Below are 13,650 nucleotides of genomic sequence, written 5' to 3'. Positions count from 1 at the left end.
GCCGAAGGGGTGGGTTAGCCCAGCCCCTGGCTGGTCTCCGGAAAGCTGGCATATCCCTGTGCCTAGAAGAACATCCTCCCGCCAGGGACCCCTGGGTGCTGTTGGTTTGTCAAAATCAATCCCATATCTCAAGAGGCTGCCAAAATCAGGGTTCCCAGAGATGGGCAGGACCGGGGATTGGGTCATAGTAGGATTCTTAGTAAGGTTTTTGCATTCTTCTGGATGTGCACACCTATATGCATAATATTTCAAAAGTAGCATATTTTTTTTCTGGGTGGTTGGAAAAAAGAGGGCCCAATAAAATAGATTTAGGTGCAGTTATTTCTGTAAACCATTTTGCATTTTAAAAATTGCCTACTTTTCTGAGATTAATCGGGGAACTAAAAGCTGGCAGAAGTCAGGCAGAGGTCATCCTCACCGCCGATGCATTCCTGGAAACAGTGTTTCTATCCCCCATGTTTCATCATTTGCGGGAAATGTTCTTTCGCATTTTCCAGGCCGTGCTCCCCCGTGAGAGATGGGGTGGCACGCTCTGGAGACAGCGGGAGTCTGGGTTTCATTCCCAGCTCTCGCTCCTCTGCTCTGTGACCCGACGGGTTTGCAGCCTCTCCAGGCCTGGGTGTGTTTATGTTGAAGACGTGGAAATGAGGGCAGAATCCATGTAGGAAGCCAGTTCCCGGCATGCTTTCTGTGCTCCAAACGTGCAGAAGACTGCTCGCAGCCAGCCCAGTCCCCACTGCACTGGACCTGCCCTCCCCAAGGTCACCTGCTGACCGCCCCCATGGCCAGGGGCAGGTCGGAGCTCTCCCCTGCGATGCAGTCCTCCGGCCAGCATGGGGCGCTACCGGCCAGCTCCTCCGGCCTCTTCTAGATGGTCCCCGCTCAGCCTCCCCACCTCCCCTGAAAGTGTGACCCTAAAGGCCTGCAACCCCCAGTTCTGCCCCCGACAGGAGGCTCAGAGATGGAGAATGAGGCCCAGGTTTGGGATCCAGAGGCCTGGGTCCAAATCCTAGCACAGCAAGGTACCCTCATCCCTTCCAAGGGGAGAGTCTTGCTCATAAATCTGAAGCCCCCAACCCTCTTCTGGGGTTCCAAGCCACACATCCTGCTGAGTGAACTTAGCCTTCATGGTGTCACGAAAGCACTGAGAACTCAGCCCGACCAGCACTCGCCTTATTTCCCCACAAAAGCACCTTCTCTCGTGACCCCTATTTAGTCCCTGGGGTCACGACCCCTCCTGTTGCCCGAGCTGGACCCTCGGTCACCGCTCACCTCTTGCTGATTCTCCAGCGCTGCTGCGTCTCCCCAGGGTCCTCAGCCCTTTCCTCCTGGACCACAAGGGGGGGCCGCCCCACCCAGGCCCCGCCGCGGTCTCCGCGTCCTGGCATCCTTGGGGCCGCCCCACCGTTATCTCGGGAAAGCCCAGCTCATTGTGCGGTGCACTCCTTATTACCCCTTTCATTGCCTCCCCACTGCTCTGTGGGTCCTGCCCATCTCGGCCCCCCCAAAAGTTGCCTTCACCATTACCCCCAAATCCTCACCTTCCTCCAGCCCACCTCGCGTGTGCCTGTGCCCCCTCGCCTCTGCCCACGGGGCCCTTGCCCCTTCCCGCCCAGGACCACACTCCTTGAAGACCCAGCGCCAGCCCCTGATCCCGTGAAGAGCTCCCCGAAGCCCTGGAAACTTAATCATTACATTCTCTGTGCTTTTATTATGTGCCTTTTAATACTTTTATTGTAACATTTCTGATATTTTGCTATAATCATTTGTATTTATAATATTTGTTTGTATTTTAAAGTAAAATAATTGTAGACCTTTACGTACCTATATTATACATTCATTAGCACACATTGCATGTTTGTTGTAATAATTTATTTTATTGTCTGTCCCCAAGTGAACTATGAACTGGTTGAGGACAAGGGAGCAGGTCCTCCTCATCCTTACATGCCAACGTCCAGCAGGATGCCTGATGCCAGAAAACCTTCAGTTAATATCCTCTCGAGCTGGTGCTGCCGTCACTGGGACCCTTGTGTCTTCAGATACTCCTTTGTCAAATGTGCAGAGACATTTATTCACTCGGTGCCCCCAGGTTTGGACCCGAGTGAAGGGTGTTGTGGGCATGGAGTCGGTCGTGGGAGAGGAGGGATTTCCGGCCCAGGGCTTAGCTGGCCTGAGTTCTGCTGGTGAATCTGCACCTGCCTGGTGACTTGGGATAAGTCTTCCCCAACCCCAGGCCCCCGTCTCCTCACCTCCGAAATGATGTCATTGGATGGGCCATCCTTAAAGGCACTTCCTGCACCTCCAGCCTGAAATGGGGCGCCTGCAGGGTGACTGTTTACGCCACCCTCTAACACTCGGGAGTTTTATTTGGAAGCTGAATGTAGTGACATCTGGAGAAATCATAATTCACCGGTTAAACTAGTTCCCGGGTTTGGAGGCCTGTGGACCCGGAAGAGGCTGTATCCTCCTCGTCTCTGGTTACTCGGGACTGCTCGCCCTCACTGTCTCTGCAACGTGGGAGGACCCTTTGCAGCGTCTCGTGTCTCGTGACTCATGGAGAAGAAATGGGACGGTCTCCCTCCGCGGCAGGGCTGAGGATGGGTCTGCGGGAACCCCGGGCCTTCCTGTCGCAGCTCCCCTGGGAACTGAGCAGGGCGGGCCCTGGGGAGTCTCGGGCTGCGGGGGGTGGGCTCTGCAGGGCGCTGTCTCCAGGCAGTGACATTCATTGGGAGGCACCAAGTAGGAGGGACCCGCCTGGACGCCCAGAGGCAAGCATGCCCCCTCCCAGCCTGTTCTCAGGGCCACTTCCCCATGGCAGACAGGTCACTGCAGACATAGCCTGAGTCACTGAAGCCAAGCGCAAGCCGGGGCCGGGGGAGAGACAGAGAGAGGGAGGGAGGGAGGGGGAGAGAGCGCTGTTTCCACTTCTAAGTGGACGTGAAGTTCCCCGTCCCCTGCAGGAGCGAGGCCAACAGCTGCGCTGCAAGCCGCCAGGGAACCACAGAAAAGTCCTGGCGTCATAAACGCGGTCATTCCAAGGAGGATTCCGCTTTCTCACACATGGCGGGCTGGCTGGGGTCAGACGTCTGAGTCGCGGAGCCTGGAGAGAGGGGCCACCTGTCCCCACCCTCCTCACCCTTCCACTGACCCCAGACCCTGAACAGGGCAGGGGCCCCTGGCAGGTGGCGTCTGCAAGCAGGGGGCTTGTCTGGGACACACACAGGGGGCGTCGGTGGCTCCAGCACAGACGGGAACGGCCCCTCTGGAACCCACAGCCTGCGCCGGTGTCCGGGCAGCAGTCCTGAATGTCACACTCGAGCTGAACGCGCAGGTCCTGGAATCTTTGAGGTCCCGGCAGAGCCGAGAGGAGCAGGCAGTGGCTCAGGCATCCCCGCAGGGCAGCAGAAGCCCCTCCACCCGCTGGGGGTCCTGGGAGCCTTGTGGTATGGTGGTGGGATACCTCCCACCCAGCCGTTCCTGGGAAAGCAGGACTGTCCAGGAGGGACGGGCCACCTCCGGCAGAGAAGCTCCGGGTCTTAACTCTGGCCCCATTTGCCACCTCCTTGCCTCTCACTGGCCTAATGAGACTCACATGGCTGCAGCTTCTGTCCCACTCTTTAACAAAGGGCCCAGGGGCCTGTAAAGAGAGGCCAGAGTGTCCTGCCTTCCCAGCCGCTGCTTGGTTCAGGGACCACTTACAGCCCCTTAAAGGGCAGGGACTCCGAAGGGGGAGGGAAGGACCGGGCGAGGGAGGGAGGTGGGACAGCCGTCCGGAGGAACCTTGTAAAAACGCAACAATCTCACAAGCCCAGTGCTTTCTGCTTTACATTTGCTGGGAGAGGAAGCAGTTTGCCTTTTGTCTGTCCCTCCTTCGCCCCACAGGGATATGTCCTTAAACTTCTCCTTTGAAAATCAAGTTGCACTTAATAGAGTCCAGCCTACGGGAGGATGGCTCCAGGCTCCCTCGGGGCTCCCTCCTGCCGTTCTAGGTTTTAGAAGTGGATTCCCAAATAGTCATTGGGACGGGGTCCATTTTGTCGTTTGGCATTGCCAGTTCTCTACCCTGCTGCCCCTCGGGGCTTCCAGGCCCGGCTCACAGCCAGGAGAGGTGCCCAGGGGCCACAGGGAGGGAGGGGCCCTGAACTGGGACGACAGAGGGCCCGCATGTGCAGGGGCAGCTGGACCCCCGCCTCTCCGATCGCCCAGGTGAGCCTGGCACCTGCCCCGGCAGGCCTCGGCCGCTGGTCCCTAAGGGAGGGCGTCCTGTTGACGTGCTTTCCCCGTTATCCAGGCCTGATTGGAGCTCGCTGCTCAAAGCTTCGCCTTCTCTCCAACGAAAGCAAAACCGCTCTTTCCTCCCGTCCCTGCACAAACATTTGTCACAGAAACAGCCTCGGGGCAAGCGGCTCTGGGGGAATGAGCTTTGTTCTGGCCACCCACTGGCACTGCCCATCCCGGCCAGGCCAGCAGGCAGCAGGGAGGCGTCCAGCACCTGCCTGCACCCAGTGCCCCGTGGTCTCTTCAAATCCCCTGCCCAGAGGGAAGAAGAAAACCCGTCCGGCTGAGTGGGTGATCCTTCCCAGACTCCCTGCGGGGGCTGTCGCTGGCACCCCTGCTGCCCTCGCATTCAGGTGGGTGATCACCGAGGTGCAGCCAGACGAGCTGGACGCGGGCTGGCTGCACAGCTGTGTCCACTGCGTGTCCCGGGCGGGCCCCGGGGGGGTCTCTGTGTCTGGGGCTCTCAGGCAGGAGTGTAGCGGCTGGCACAGCCTCAGGGCCTGGCTGCCGGCGGGGCCCCGCCCCCAGCAGGGAGCATCCTGAAGCTGGAATCCTTGTTTCTCCAGCCACGTGCCCCTGGCAGCCACAGCCCATCTCAGCCGCGGTTCACGTCTCTGAACAGGGATGCGGATGATGTAGGCTGCGCACGATCACCCACTTCTTCCTGCTCGGGGGGCATCTCCGAAGAACGGGGATTTTGCCAGAGTGCAGGTGCTGATTCCTCAGTTCCGGGCGAGTCCTGCCGTCTGCGTTTCTCACAAGCTTCCGTGTGTTGGCGACCCTGCTGGTCTTGAGGGGCAGACGCTTAGAACGCACGGGAGACCGAGTGCGTTAGCGAGCGCGGGCGCTACAGGGAGCCTGGAGCTCCTGGTCACCTGGCTGACCTTCACCTCTGCTGTCTGTCTGACCTCCTCATTGCCGTCCCTCTTTCAGCAGGTATTTACTGAGCACCTACTGTGTGCCAGGCGCTGCTCCAGACCCTGGGGACCCAGCTGGGGAAGAATAGCGCCCTGCCCTCTTGGGACAGAAAGAGCGCTGGCCACAAGCGTCTTACCTGTTTGTCTGGTTTGCGGTGGGGGGGTTGTTAGATCATTTGTTGCCATGCCTGCAGAGACAGAGCCCAAGCTACTTCTCACCTGATGGAAGACGTTTCCTAGTAGTGTTTCCCGGAAGCGGGACCTGATAGGTGTATTTCCTGAGGTCTTAAATGCCTCATGTTTCTTTCCCTCCCCACGGGGTCCGTGGATTCTTGGGGAACAGAGCTCCGGGGACGCCGTTCTTCTCCATAGAAACTCTTTGCGTCCTGGGATTGTCAGTTAGCAGGTGGTATGAGCACAGGGGAAGTCACCCCAGTCTGGTTCTTTTTTGTTTCTTTTTATGTCTGGAAGCCTGTAGGAGGTTTTCTGTAGTCTTAGAATCCAGAACTTTGTGATGTGGCTCGGTTGCTTGTCTTGTTGGGTTTCCTTTCCAGAACTCGGTGTTCCTTTTAATCTGAAACCCTCGATCGTTCTTGAGCGTGGGGACTCTTCCGTCGATATCCCTCCTGTGACCGCGTCCGCTTCCTCCTTTCCACATACCTTGTCTTTTTGCTCAGATGCCGGGAGATTCCATGAGTCAGTCTCCAGTTCATTAATGGTTTTTCATCAGTGTCTCTTTTGCTATTTTGCTTCTATTATTTAAAAAAAAATGTCTACTAATATTCTTTTTGTGATTTCCAAGAGCCCTTTTCCCATCTCCTGGTTGTTCATGCTCTTTCCAAACAGCACATTCTCATTTTATCCACACACTCTCCTCTGGCTTCTCCCAAGATAATCATTTCTGCTGTTTTGAAAGGTGGATCCCCATTCACTGGGCTGTTTGTGTGGTGCTTAGCTCGGCAGGTTCCCCACTGTGGTCCTCAGTTGCCTGACGCGAATCATCACTTGTTTTCTACTCGTATTTACGGCACGTTTTGTTGGTGATACGAAGTTGGTTCTGTCCCTCCAAACCATTCTTGGGAACTGTGTTCAAACGGTCAGGAGGCTGTGGGCAGGCTCGGCCAGGGGACAGAGGGCCCCCGTTGAAAAACAGTGCAGGACAAATGCCCAAGAGGGAGGGGGGCTGGCCCGTGCAGAATGGGTGAGACCCACCAGGGAAGGTGGCAACTGTCAGCTCTCCACCCCTGGGTCCATTACTGCTCATCTCCCCCTGGCACGTTCCACCCCCGCCCCTGCACAGTGTACCCGGGAGCCCAGGTGTCGAGGGTCTTTGTTTTAGGCGTAGTGAGCGGGAGGAAGGGGGCAGCAGGGGGCAGCAAGGGCAGCCTGACAGGAAGAGCCCCTTCAAGTGAGCTGGGCAGTGCCAGGGGCCTGTGGAGGCAAAGATGCCTCCACTTTTCATGCTGAAGGGGCAGTGAGAGCTGGCACAGCGCCCTGGATGTCTGCTCTGTGCTGGGGACCGTGGCCACGCCCCCGGGCTTCTGTGAACAGCTCCTGGCCTCCTGATCCGCCCCTTCTGCCCCCCAGTCTCCACTGGCAAAGCCTCAGGTGTGCGCATGTGTGCATGCGTGTGCTGTATCTGACTAGGAGAGATTTCACATCTGTGATCATCTCCCTCCACCCTTATTGCTCACCCTACTTTCTTTTGGCAGCCCGACCAAGTCCAAGGTACTTTTCCCCTTCCCTTCTGGTTGCAGAGTCTTAGCTGCACTTCCTCTAAAAAAGTTGTCACTGTCTACCCTGAGCTCTAGTTGTTTATAAACATGTTACTCCTCCCCTGCTAGATTTCTCTGATTCACCTCTGGGCTTTTTAAACAGCTAACAGCATTCCTGGCACATGAAAGATGCTCAGTACATGTTGGGAAGATAGATGGATAGGTGGATGGATGGATGGATGGATAGATGGAAGGGTGGATGGGGGGGATAGATGGAAGGAAGGGTGGGTAGATGGATGGAGGGTAAATAGAAAGAAGGAAGGGAAGAAGGGAGGGAGGGAGGAAGGATGGTGGATGGAGGGATGGATGGATGGGTGGAAAGAAAGAAGGAAGAAGTGAGGGAAGGAAGGGAGGGAGGGAGGGAGAGAAGAAGGGAGGGAGGAAGGAAGGAAGGGTGGATGGAGGGATAGATGGAAGGATGGTGGGTGGATGGATGGATGGGTGGGTGAATCAGTGAATGGATGGAAGGCCTTAAAATGAATGCTTCCCTCTTAAGCCCGCCCCTACCTCACTTTCTGGAGAGCTTTGTTGATGTGCCCCTCCCTGTGTCAGACCCTAGGGATACAGATTCGAATAAGACCCTCTGTTGCTTCTCAGTGCCCAATGGTCCGGTGTGGGTGAGAGAGGCGGACGGCCACCCTCTCAGTCCAGCCGCTGCCCGGCCTCTCTGCCTGCCCCCCCTTCCTGGCCGGGCAGACAGATGCAGAGTGAACTGTGTACAGGACACACGCACACGGTTTCAGGTGGCTCTCACACGCGGGAGGCTGTCGGGGCCCCAGCTGTTTTTCATTTGTGGCTGAGAACGCCGCCCATGTCAGCAGACACAGCTGGGGTCAGGGTGACATCAAGGCGGCCGGCCCCGAAGGCTCTCGGTCAGAAAGACTAAGGAACCTGCCGCTCGCTCCTGCCCAAGCCCTGGGCCCCGCAGGCATGTGGCGTGAACCCTGAAACCTGCGCTCCTGGGGGCGGCCCTGTCGTTCCTGGCTTTCCACGGATGGTGCTGTATTTCCCCCCGGAGGGCTGGCGCAGCTCATATATCAAAAACTGCTGTAATCATTTCCTCCCACTGAGGAAGGCTTCCATTTAGCTTTCTCTAGCTGCCCCCCTTATTAATTGTCTAATTACAACCACGTTCTCCAAGAGAGAGCAGCCTTTGACTTTCTGCCCAGGACCACTTAAAAAGGCTTACGTATTTGGAGTGCTCTGAACTTGGAAAACAAAGAAGTGCACGTGTGTTTCCACACACTGGAGTTTTAGGGAAAATGTGTCTTCGCTTTTGCAGAGCTTTGTCTTGATGCAGTAAAGGTTTCTAGAGTTCCCTGAGCAGCTGGGCTTTAGTGTGGAGCTCAGGGTTCCACGGGGAGGCAGCTGGGGGCGCAGGAGGTCAAGGCACATACCTCCAGCTGCCCCTGCCCAGTGGCGTCAGGCCACACACCCACACACACCCACACACACACGCACACACGCTGTAAATGCGGGATTGGCTGCAAGCTGGCTGGGTGTGCTGTAGCACTGGGTCCTGCAGGATTGGGCAATCAGCAGTCCACGGCCCCAGAACAGCAGGCGACAGGCCAGCAGCTGCCCCAGCCACGAGCTGCCTCCTTGGAGTGAGGTGAGGGGCCCACTGTGCTCGCCCCCAGGCCCTTCAGCATCCACGCGTGGGACCTTTCCAGCGCGAGGTCCTTGGCCAGGTGCTCGTGCCCAGTGGTATCCCCGGGGCCCTCCCACCGTCCCCACTGCGGAGACTTATGACCTTGGCTTACGGCGGCTGCGACACTCACTCTGTAGTCTGGTGGTCGGACACCCTGGCCTGGATCTTCTCTCCAGCACATTTTCTCCAGCAAGCCTGTGGGCGCAGATGGCAGCCTGTGAGGTCCTGAGTTGCAGGAGCCCTGCCCGCTGGGTCCGCCGGCACATGCCCCTCCCTCTGCCACATCACTTGGTCCCCCTCCTCCCCGTCAGCAGCAAGCTTCACTCCTCGACCAGACCTCCCAGTGGGAAGGCAGGGGTGTTTCTGGTAGAGCGTGGCCTTTGTCGCTGGAATTGCTTCCTGGGAGCCTCACTGGCCAGGTCCTGCGGGAGGTGGTGGAGATGGGGGTGAGGGGCTCTGGAGACGGCGGCTGGAAGCTGGCCCCAGAGCTGCATTTTGATCGACCCACCTGCGCTTTATGGATCAATTCCATGAGCTCCGGGGCCTCGTGGGGCTGGGGATTCGACAGTTGTGTATCTTGATCGCAGTGGAGGGTGCCAGAATCCACAGGTGATGAAATTGCCTGGCGCACAGACACACACACGCACACACACATACACACACCTGGTATGACCTCCTTCCACCCCCAACACACACACACACACACACACACACACCACTGGTACAACCTCCTTCCACCCCAACACACACACACACACACACACACACACACACACACACACACGAGTGAGGTGTGAATAAGCCCTCGTACTGTGCCGAGGTCCCTCTTCTGTTTGTGATGCTTCACTAGACTAGTGCAAGGTGATACCAGTGGGGGAAACCAGGTGAGAGGTGCATGCGACCTCCCTGTACATTTTTGTTTTGCGTTTGTCTGTGAATCTGTAGTTTTTTCAAAAGCACAGCTGTAGAAATTCATCCCCTCTGACAGCTCCTGCCCAGCGGCCGTCCCATTACTCCGCGTCCTCACCCCCAGCCCTCCACAGCTGGCTTTGCTCGCACCGCTGTCCCAAAGCCCTGCAGCCGCCTCACCCCAGCACCCCTTCCCCTTCCATGGGGGACTGCTCTTCTCCGTGGAAGCTCCACTCGGGAGCGGCTCACCCATGGGGGCAGCACCGCCCTGCAGGGCACCTTGGGGGGCAAGGCTTTGGTGGGCACAGGAGACAGGAGATCCGGCCCTCTGGGTCTGCGTGCAGCCGGAGAGGGCGGAGGTGGGGAGGGGAGGGGGAGCTCCAGGCCTGGCCTGGGTCCCTGGGGGCAACGGCCTGCAGGTGCCCAGTGGCCCTGACTACTGCTCACCTGTCCAGCTTCTGCCAGGGCGGACAGGGAGGAGACGGGTGTTCAGAGCGGCTCGCACCTGCCCCGTCCCGTCTGGGGGCCCCTGAAGGAGGGCGGTCCCCAGACACCGAGCCATGCAGCGGCTTCTCAACCTCCCTCTACCTTGTTTTCCAGACTGTCCCGCGGAGCTGAGCGCACGTGGAACTGGGGTGCATCCGAGTCTGTAACTTCTGAAACCCGAATGACCTCCGGGAAGCCCCCCCTCTCAGTGCTCCAGCACGGTGCCTAGACCAGGGCACAGCGACAGACCCCGGACCGCACGGCCCCCTCCCCGAGACGGTCCCCGCAGAGGAAGTGGCGCTCATGGTCCTTCTTGCCGGTGACATGTTCATTGCCATCCTCGCCACTGTTTGAGGGTGGGAACAGACCCAGGCCTGGGTTTTATTTTTTTAATGTTTTGAGGGGGCGGGGATTTATTCTTTCTGAAAATCGCTAAATTCAGGAACACATTTTACAAGGATTTTGGATTTGTATTTCCCTCTAAGTGCCTTTTTTTAGTGTATATTTTAAAAAATAAGCCAGAAATGCCTTCCTGTACAATTCTGTTTAAACTGGACCAAGGCTCTCAGAAAAAGAACCTCGTGCTTCCTTCCCACCCCCAAGCCCCTGCATGATTGTCTCAAGGAAGCCTGGAATTCTTCTCACTTCTCCCCTTTCTCTTTCTCCATGATTTGCTCAGCTAACCTTTTTTTTTTTTTTTTTTCTGTTTCAGTGTATATGTTGCTTATTTGTTTTATTTATTGAGATATTTTTAACAAGCTCAGTGACTGCACTGTGGCTCTGTATACTGCTCCCTCCCAGGAACAATAAAGACGTCCTTGCAGCCCTGGTCTTCCGTCTCTTCTTTTCTCTACTTTGCAACACGAGAAAGGGCCTGAGAAAGTTGGAACGGGTTGCAAAAATAACTATCATTTCACTTTAAAGGGGACCAGAAAAGATGTGAGACATTTTGTAGCATACATGATTGTAGAACTTTCTAGAAACTACCAACACTAATGCAGTTGAGAGTGTTAACAGACCCGGGCCTGGGAAAGCAGGTGACGTTGGCCTCAGCCCCTCTAGGTGCCCATCTTCTCGCCTACTACCTACGCCCCAGACTCAGAAGCTAGAGGTACGCTCTCCAGACCATTTCTTGTTCTTCAGATCAAGAGTCACCCGTCCTGTGTCCCAGGCCTGCTGTTCAAGGTCAGTGCTAGCCAGTGCCGGCGCTGCGGAGCCTTCCCCGGTGGAATTCCTTACTCTCCCCAGATATGGCATCCATGCCCTCCTTCACACTTCTCCCAGTGGGTTACAGTCTGCTCTGCATATGTCCAGTCCCCCTGATAACATGAGCTCCACAGGCAACTGTCCCGCTCTCCATAGCCCTGTATATGCCACTGGGCCAGGTTAAGGTTGCAGCACCTGTATGTGCAGGTAAGGATGGAGCTCAAGAGACGAAGTCCCAGAAAGGCCACAGTCCACAGTCTGCATCCAAGAAGGAGAATCTGGCTGGGGTCTGGTCTAGGCGGGCAGGGAGATGGTGCAGACACACCTCCATGTGGGGCAGGAAGTCCCACGCCCCACCTGCTGGCCTCCTTACTGTGTCTGTGGGCATCACTGGGGGTTGGGGGGTGGCTCCCAGGTTAAGGGCTTCCGGCTGGGGAACTACAAGTCAATGGGTCACCACCTTGAACCACCAGAGACATGTCTCCTGGGGGACAGCCGATACCTGGGGCTGCTGGGTGGAGCTGTCCACAGATGAGAGGCCACACAGACCCCACCCAGCTCCCAGGCGGGGTTCTGGAGAGTGGGGGTCGCTGGCAGGGCTGTGGTGGCCCGTGGGCCCTCTTACCCCTCTCCTACTCCTGCTCCCAGGCCCACCAGAAAGGCAGGAGCTCCAGAAATACCAGCCTGGGGCTTCCCTGGTGGCGCAGTGGTTGAGAATCTGCCTGCCAATGCAGGGGACACGGGTTCAAGCCCTGGTCTGGGAAGATCCCACATGCCGCGGAGCAACTAGACCCGTGAGCCACAACTACTGAGCCTGCGCGTCTGGAGCCTGTGCTCCGCAACAAGAGAGGCTGCGATAGTGAGAGGCCCGCGCACCGCGATGAAGAGTGGCGCCCACTTGCCGCAACTAGAGAAAGCCCTCGCACAGAAACGAAGACCCAACACAGCCAAAAATAAATAAATAAATAAATAAACCCAAAGTTTTAAAAAAAAATACCAGCCTGTCCTCAACTTCCATCACCTGGCTGGCCCCTAGGAGTGACCGTGGTGCAGCACCTGCATCTCTGGGGGCTGGCACCACCTGGAGGGGTCCCTGCAGCACAAGCCCTAGCACCCACTGCACACAACAAAAGCAGGTGCGTTGTGTGCATGTGCGCACGCACACACACACACACACACACACACATACACACACACACACCTGGACTCCTTGCTGAGACCTTGGGAAGACAGAGCTGGGCAAGCTGCCATCCTGGCAATGAGAATCCTGCCCTGTCCTGTGCTATCCCACAGGGTCCTACAGAGGCCTTTGGAGGCCTTGAAGACTGCAAAGGTCATGGCCTCTCGCCGTGGAGAGATTAAAAGAACACCAAATCATATCACCTAAAACTTACAGGTGGGGTGGCCAGAATTTCTTTCTCAATTTCCAAATTGCAAAATCCATGCTCCCTCCTCCCAGAGCTGGAACCAATGCCACTCTGCAGAGTGACCAGCCCCTGGGTCTCTACTGTGGGTGACCAGGCCCTATGAACCTCCCACACCCAAGCCCAAGGCAGAGGGCTTGGCTAGGGGTGAGGGACAAGAGGTACCCATGCAGGTGACACACGGCCCCCTTTGGGAGTGTCAGGGGACCCCCAGGCCAAAGTCCAAGGAAAGAACCCAGGGCATATCTTGGGACCTGGAAAACAGTACTCTTTGCCCCTGGATCCCCTTCCCCATCCAGAAGCTCACAGGAAGCCCCACTTCCTCCAGGGCCCAGACCTTATAATGAGAATAGCCATACCCCCCATTCGGCGGTTTTATATTCACTCTCTACGCATCATGTTGTCTTTGAGTACTCACTTAAATATGTCTCCCTCCCTCTACCTAATCAGGTGGATTTTCTTCATAGACATTAAAATTGTCATCCAAAAAGTTTCCGTGGAAATATGGAAAGAGGTAGCAATACATAAGTCACAGGAAGCATTTTCCAGAAGGCACAAGCCATGTCCGTCTGGGTCTCGGGGACTGACAAAGCCAAGATTACAATTCTAGGGAGGACCTGAACACACGTCACAGAAAAGACATCGAATAAAACCCTTACATTGCTGGGTTCCACCTAAAAACGGCTGGCTGAGGGCACTGAGGCTGCTCGATCTCCCACAGCTGCTTCAGGTCTTGTGTAAGGAACAGAGCCCACTGGACTAAGGCCCCCATGGCTGAAAGTGAACACCATCATTAGTATTTGAGGATTCTCCTCCAGGAGTGACGCGGCCAAGTGTTTGTATCTCAAATAACACGCCCACCTGGATATCGTCTGCCTTTACCTTGGAGGCAGCACATACATTCCATTCATAGTTGACCTACTCACCATCGCTCTGGGTCCATCTGCTTAAACATCCCTTTTGTTGACATGCTCTCCACCTTGGACTGTGGCCCCGGAGTACCA

General features: G+C 56.5%; 1 protein-coding gene across 2 annotated transcripts in view; it reads left to right on the top strand.

The window, feature by feature from the left end:
* TWIST2 (twist family bHLH transcription factor 2) overlaps positions 1-10,839 on the top strand; it is a 50,285-nt gene extending 39,446 nt beyond the window's left edge. Inside the window, exons 2-3 of one of the 2 annotated variants that reach the window (XR_014245588.1) lie at positions 1,895-3,331; positions 10,131-10,839. The gene's annotated coding sequence lies outside the window, so the exon portion shown is untranslated. The remainder of the gene's footprint in view (positions 1-1,894; positions 3,332-10,130) is intronic. The other variant, XM_082395384.1, reaches the window with a different exon arrangement.
* Positions 10,840-13,650: the final 2,811 nt, after the last annotated feature.

The sequence above is a fragment of the Balaenoptera borealis genome, assembly GCF_965194805.1.
Source record: "Balaenoptera borealis genome assembly, chromosome: 6".
Lineage (NCBI taxonomy): Eukaryota > Metazoa > Chordata > Mammalia > Artiodactyla > Balaenopteridae > Balaenoptera > Balaenoptera borealis.
The sequence above is the reverse complement of the archived record's forward strand: the minus strand, read 5'-3'. Positions and strand labels throughout refer to the sequence as shown.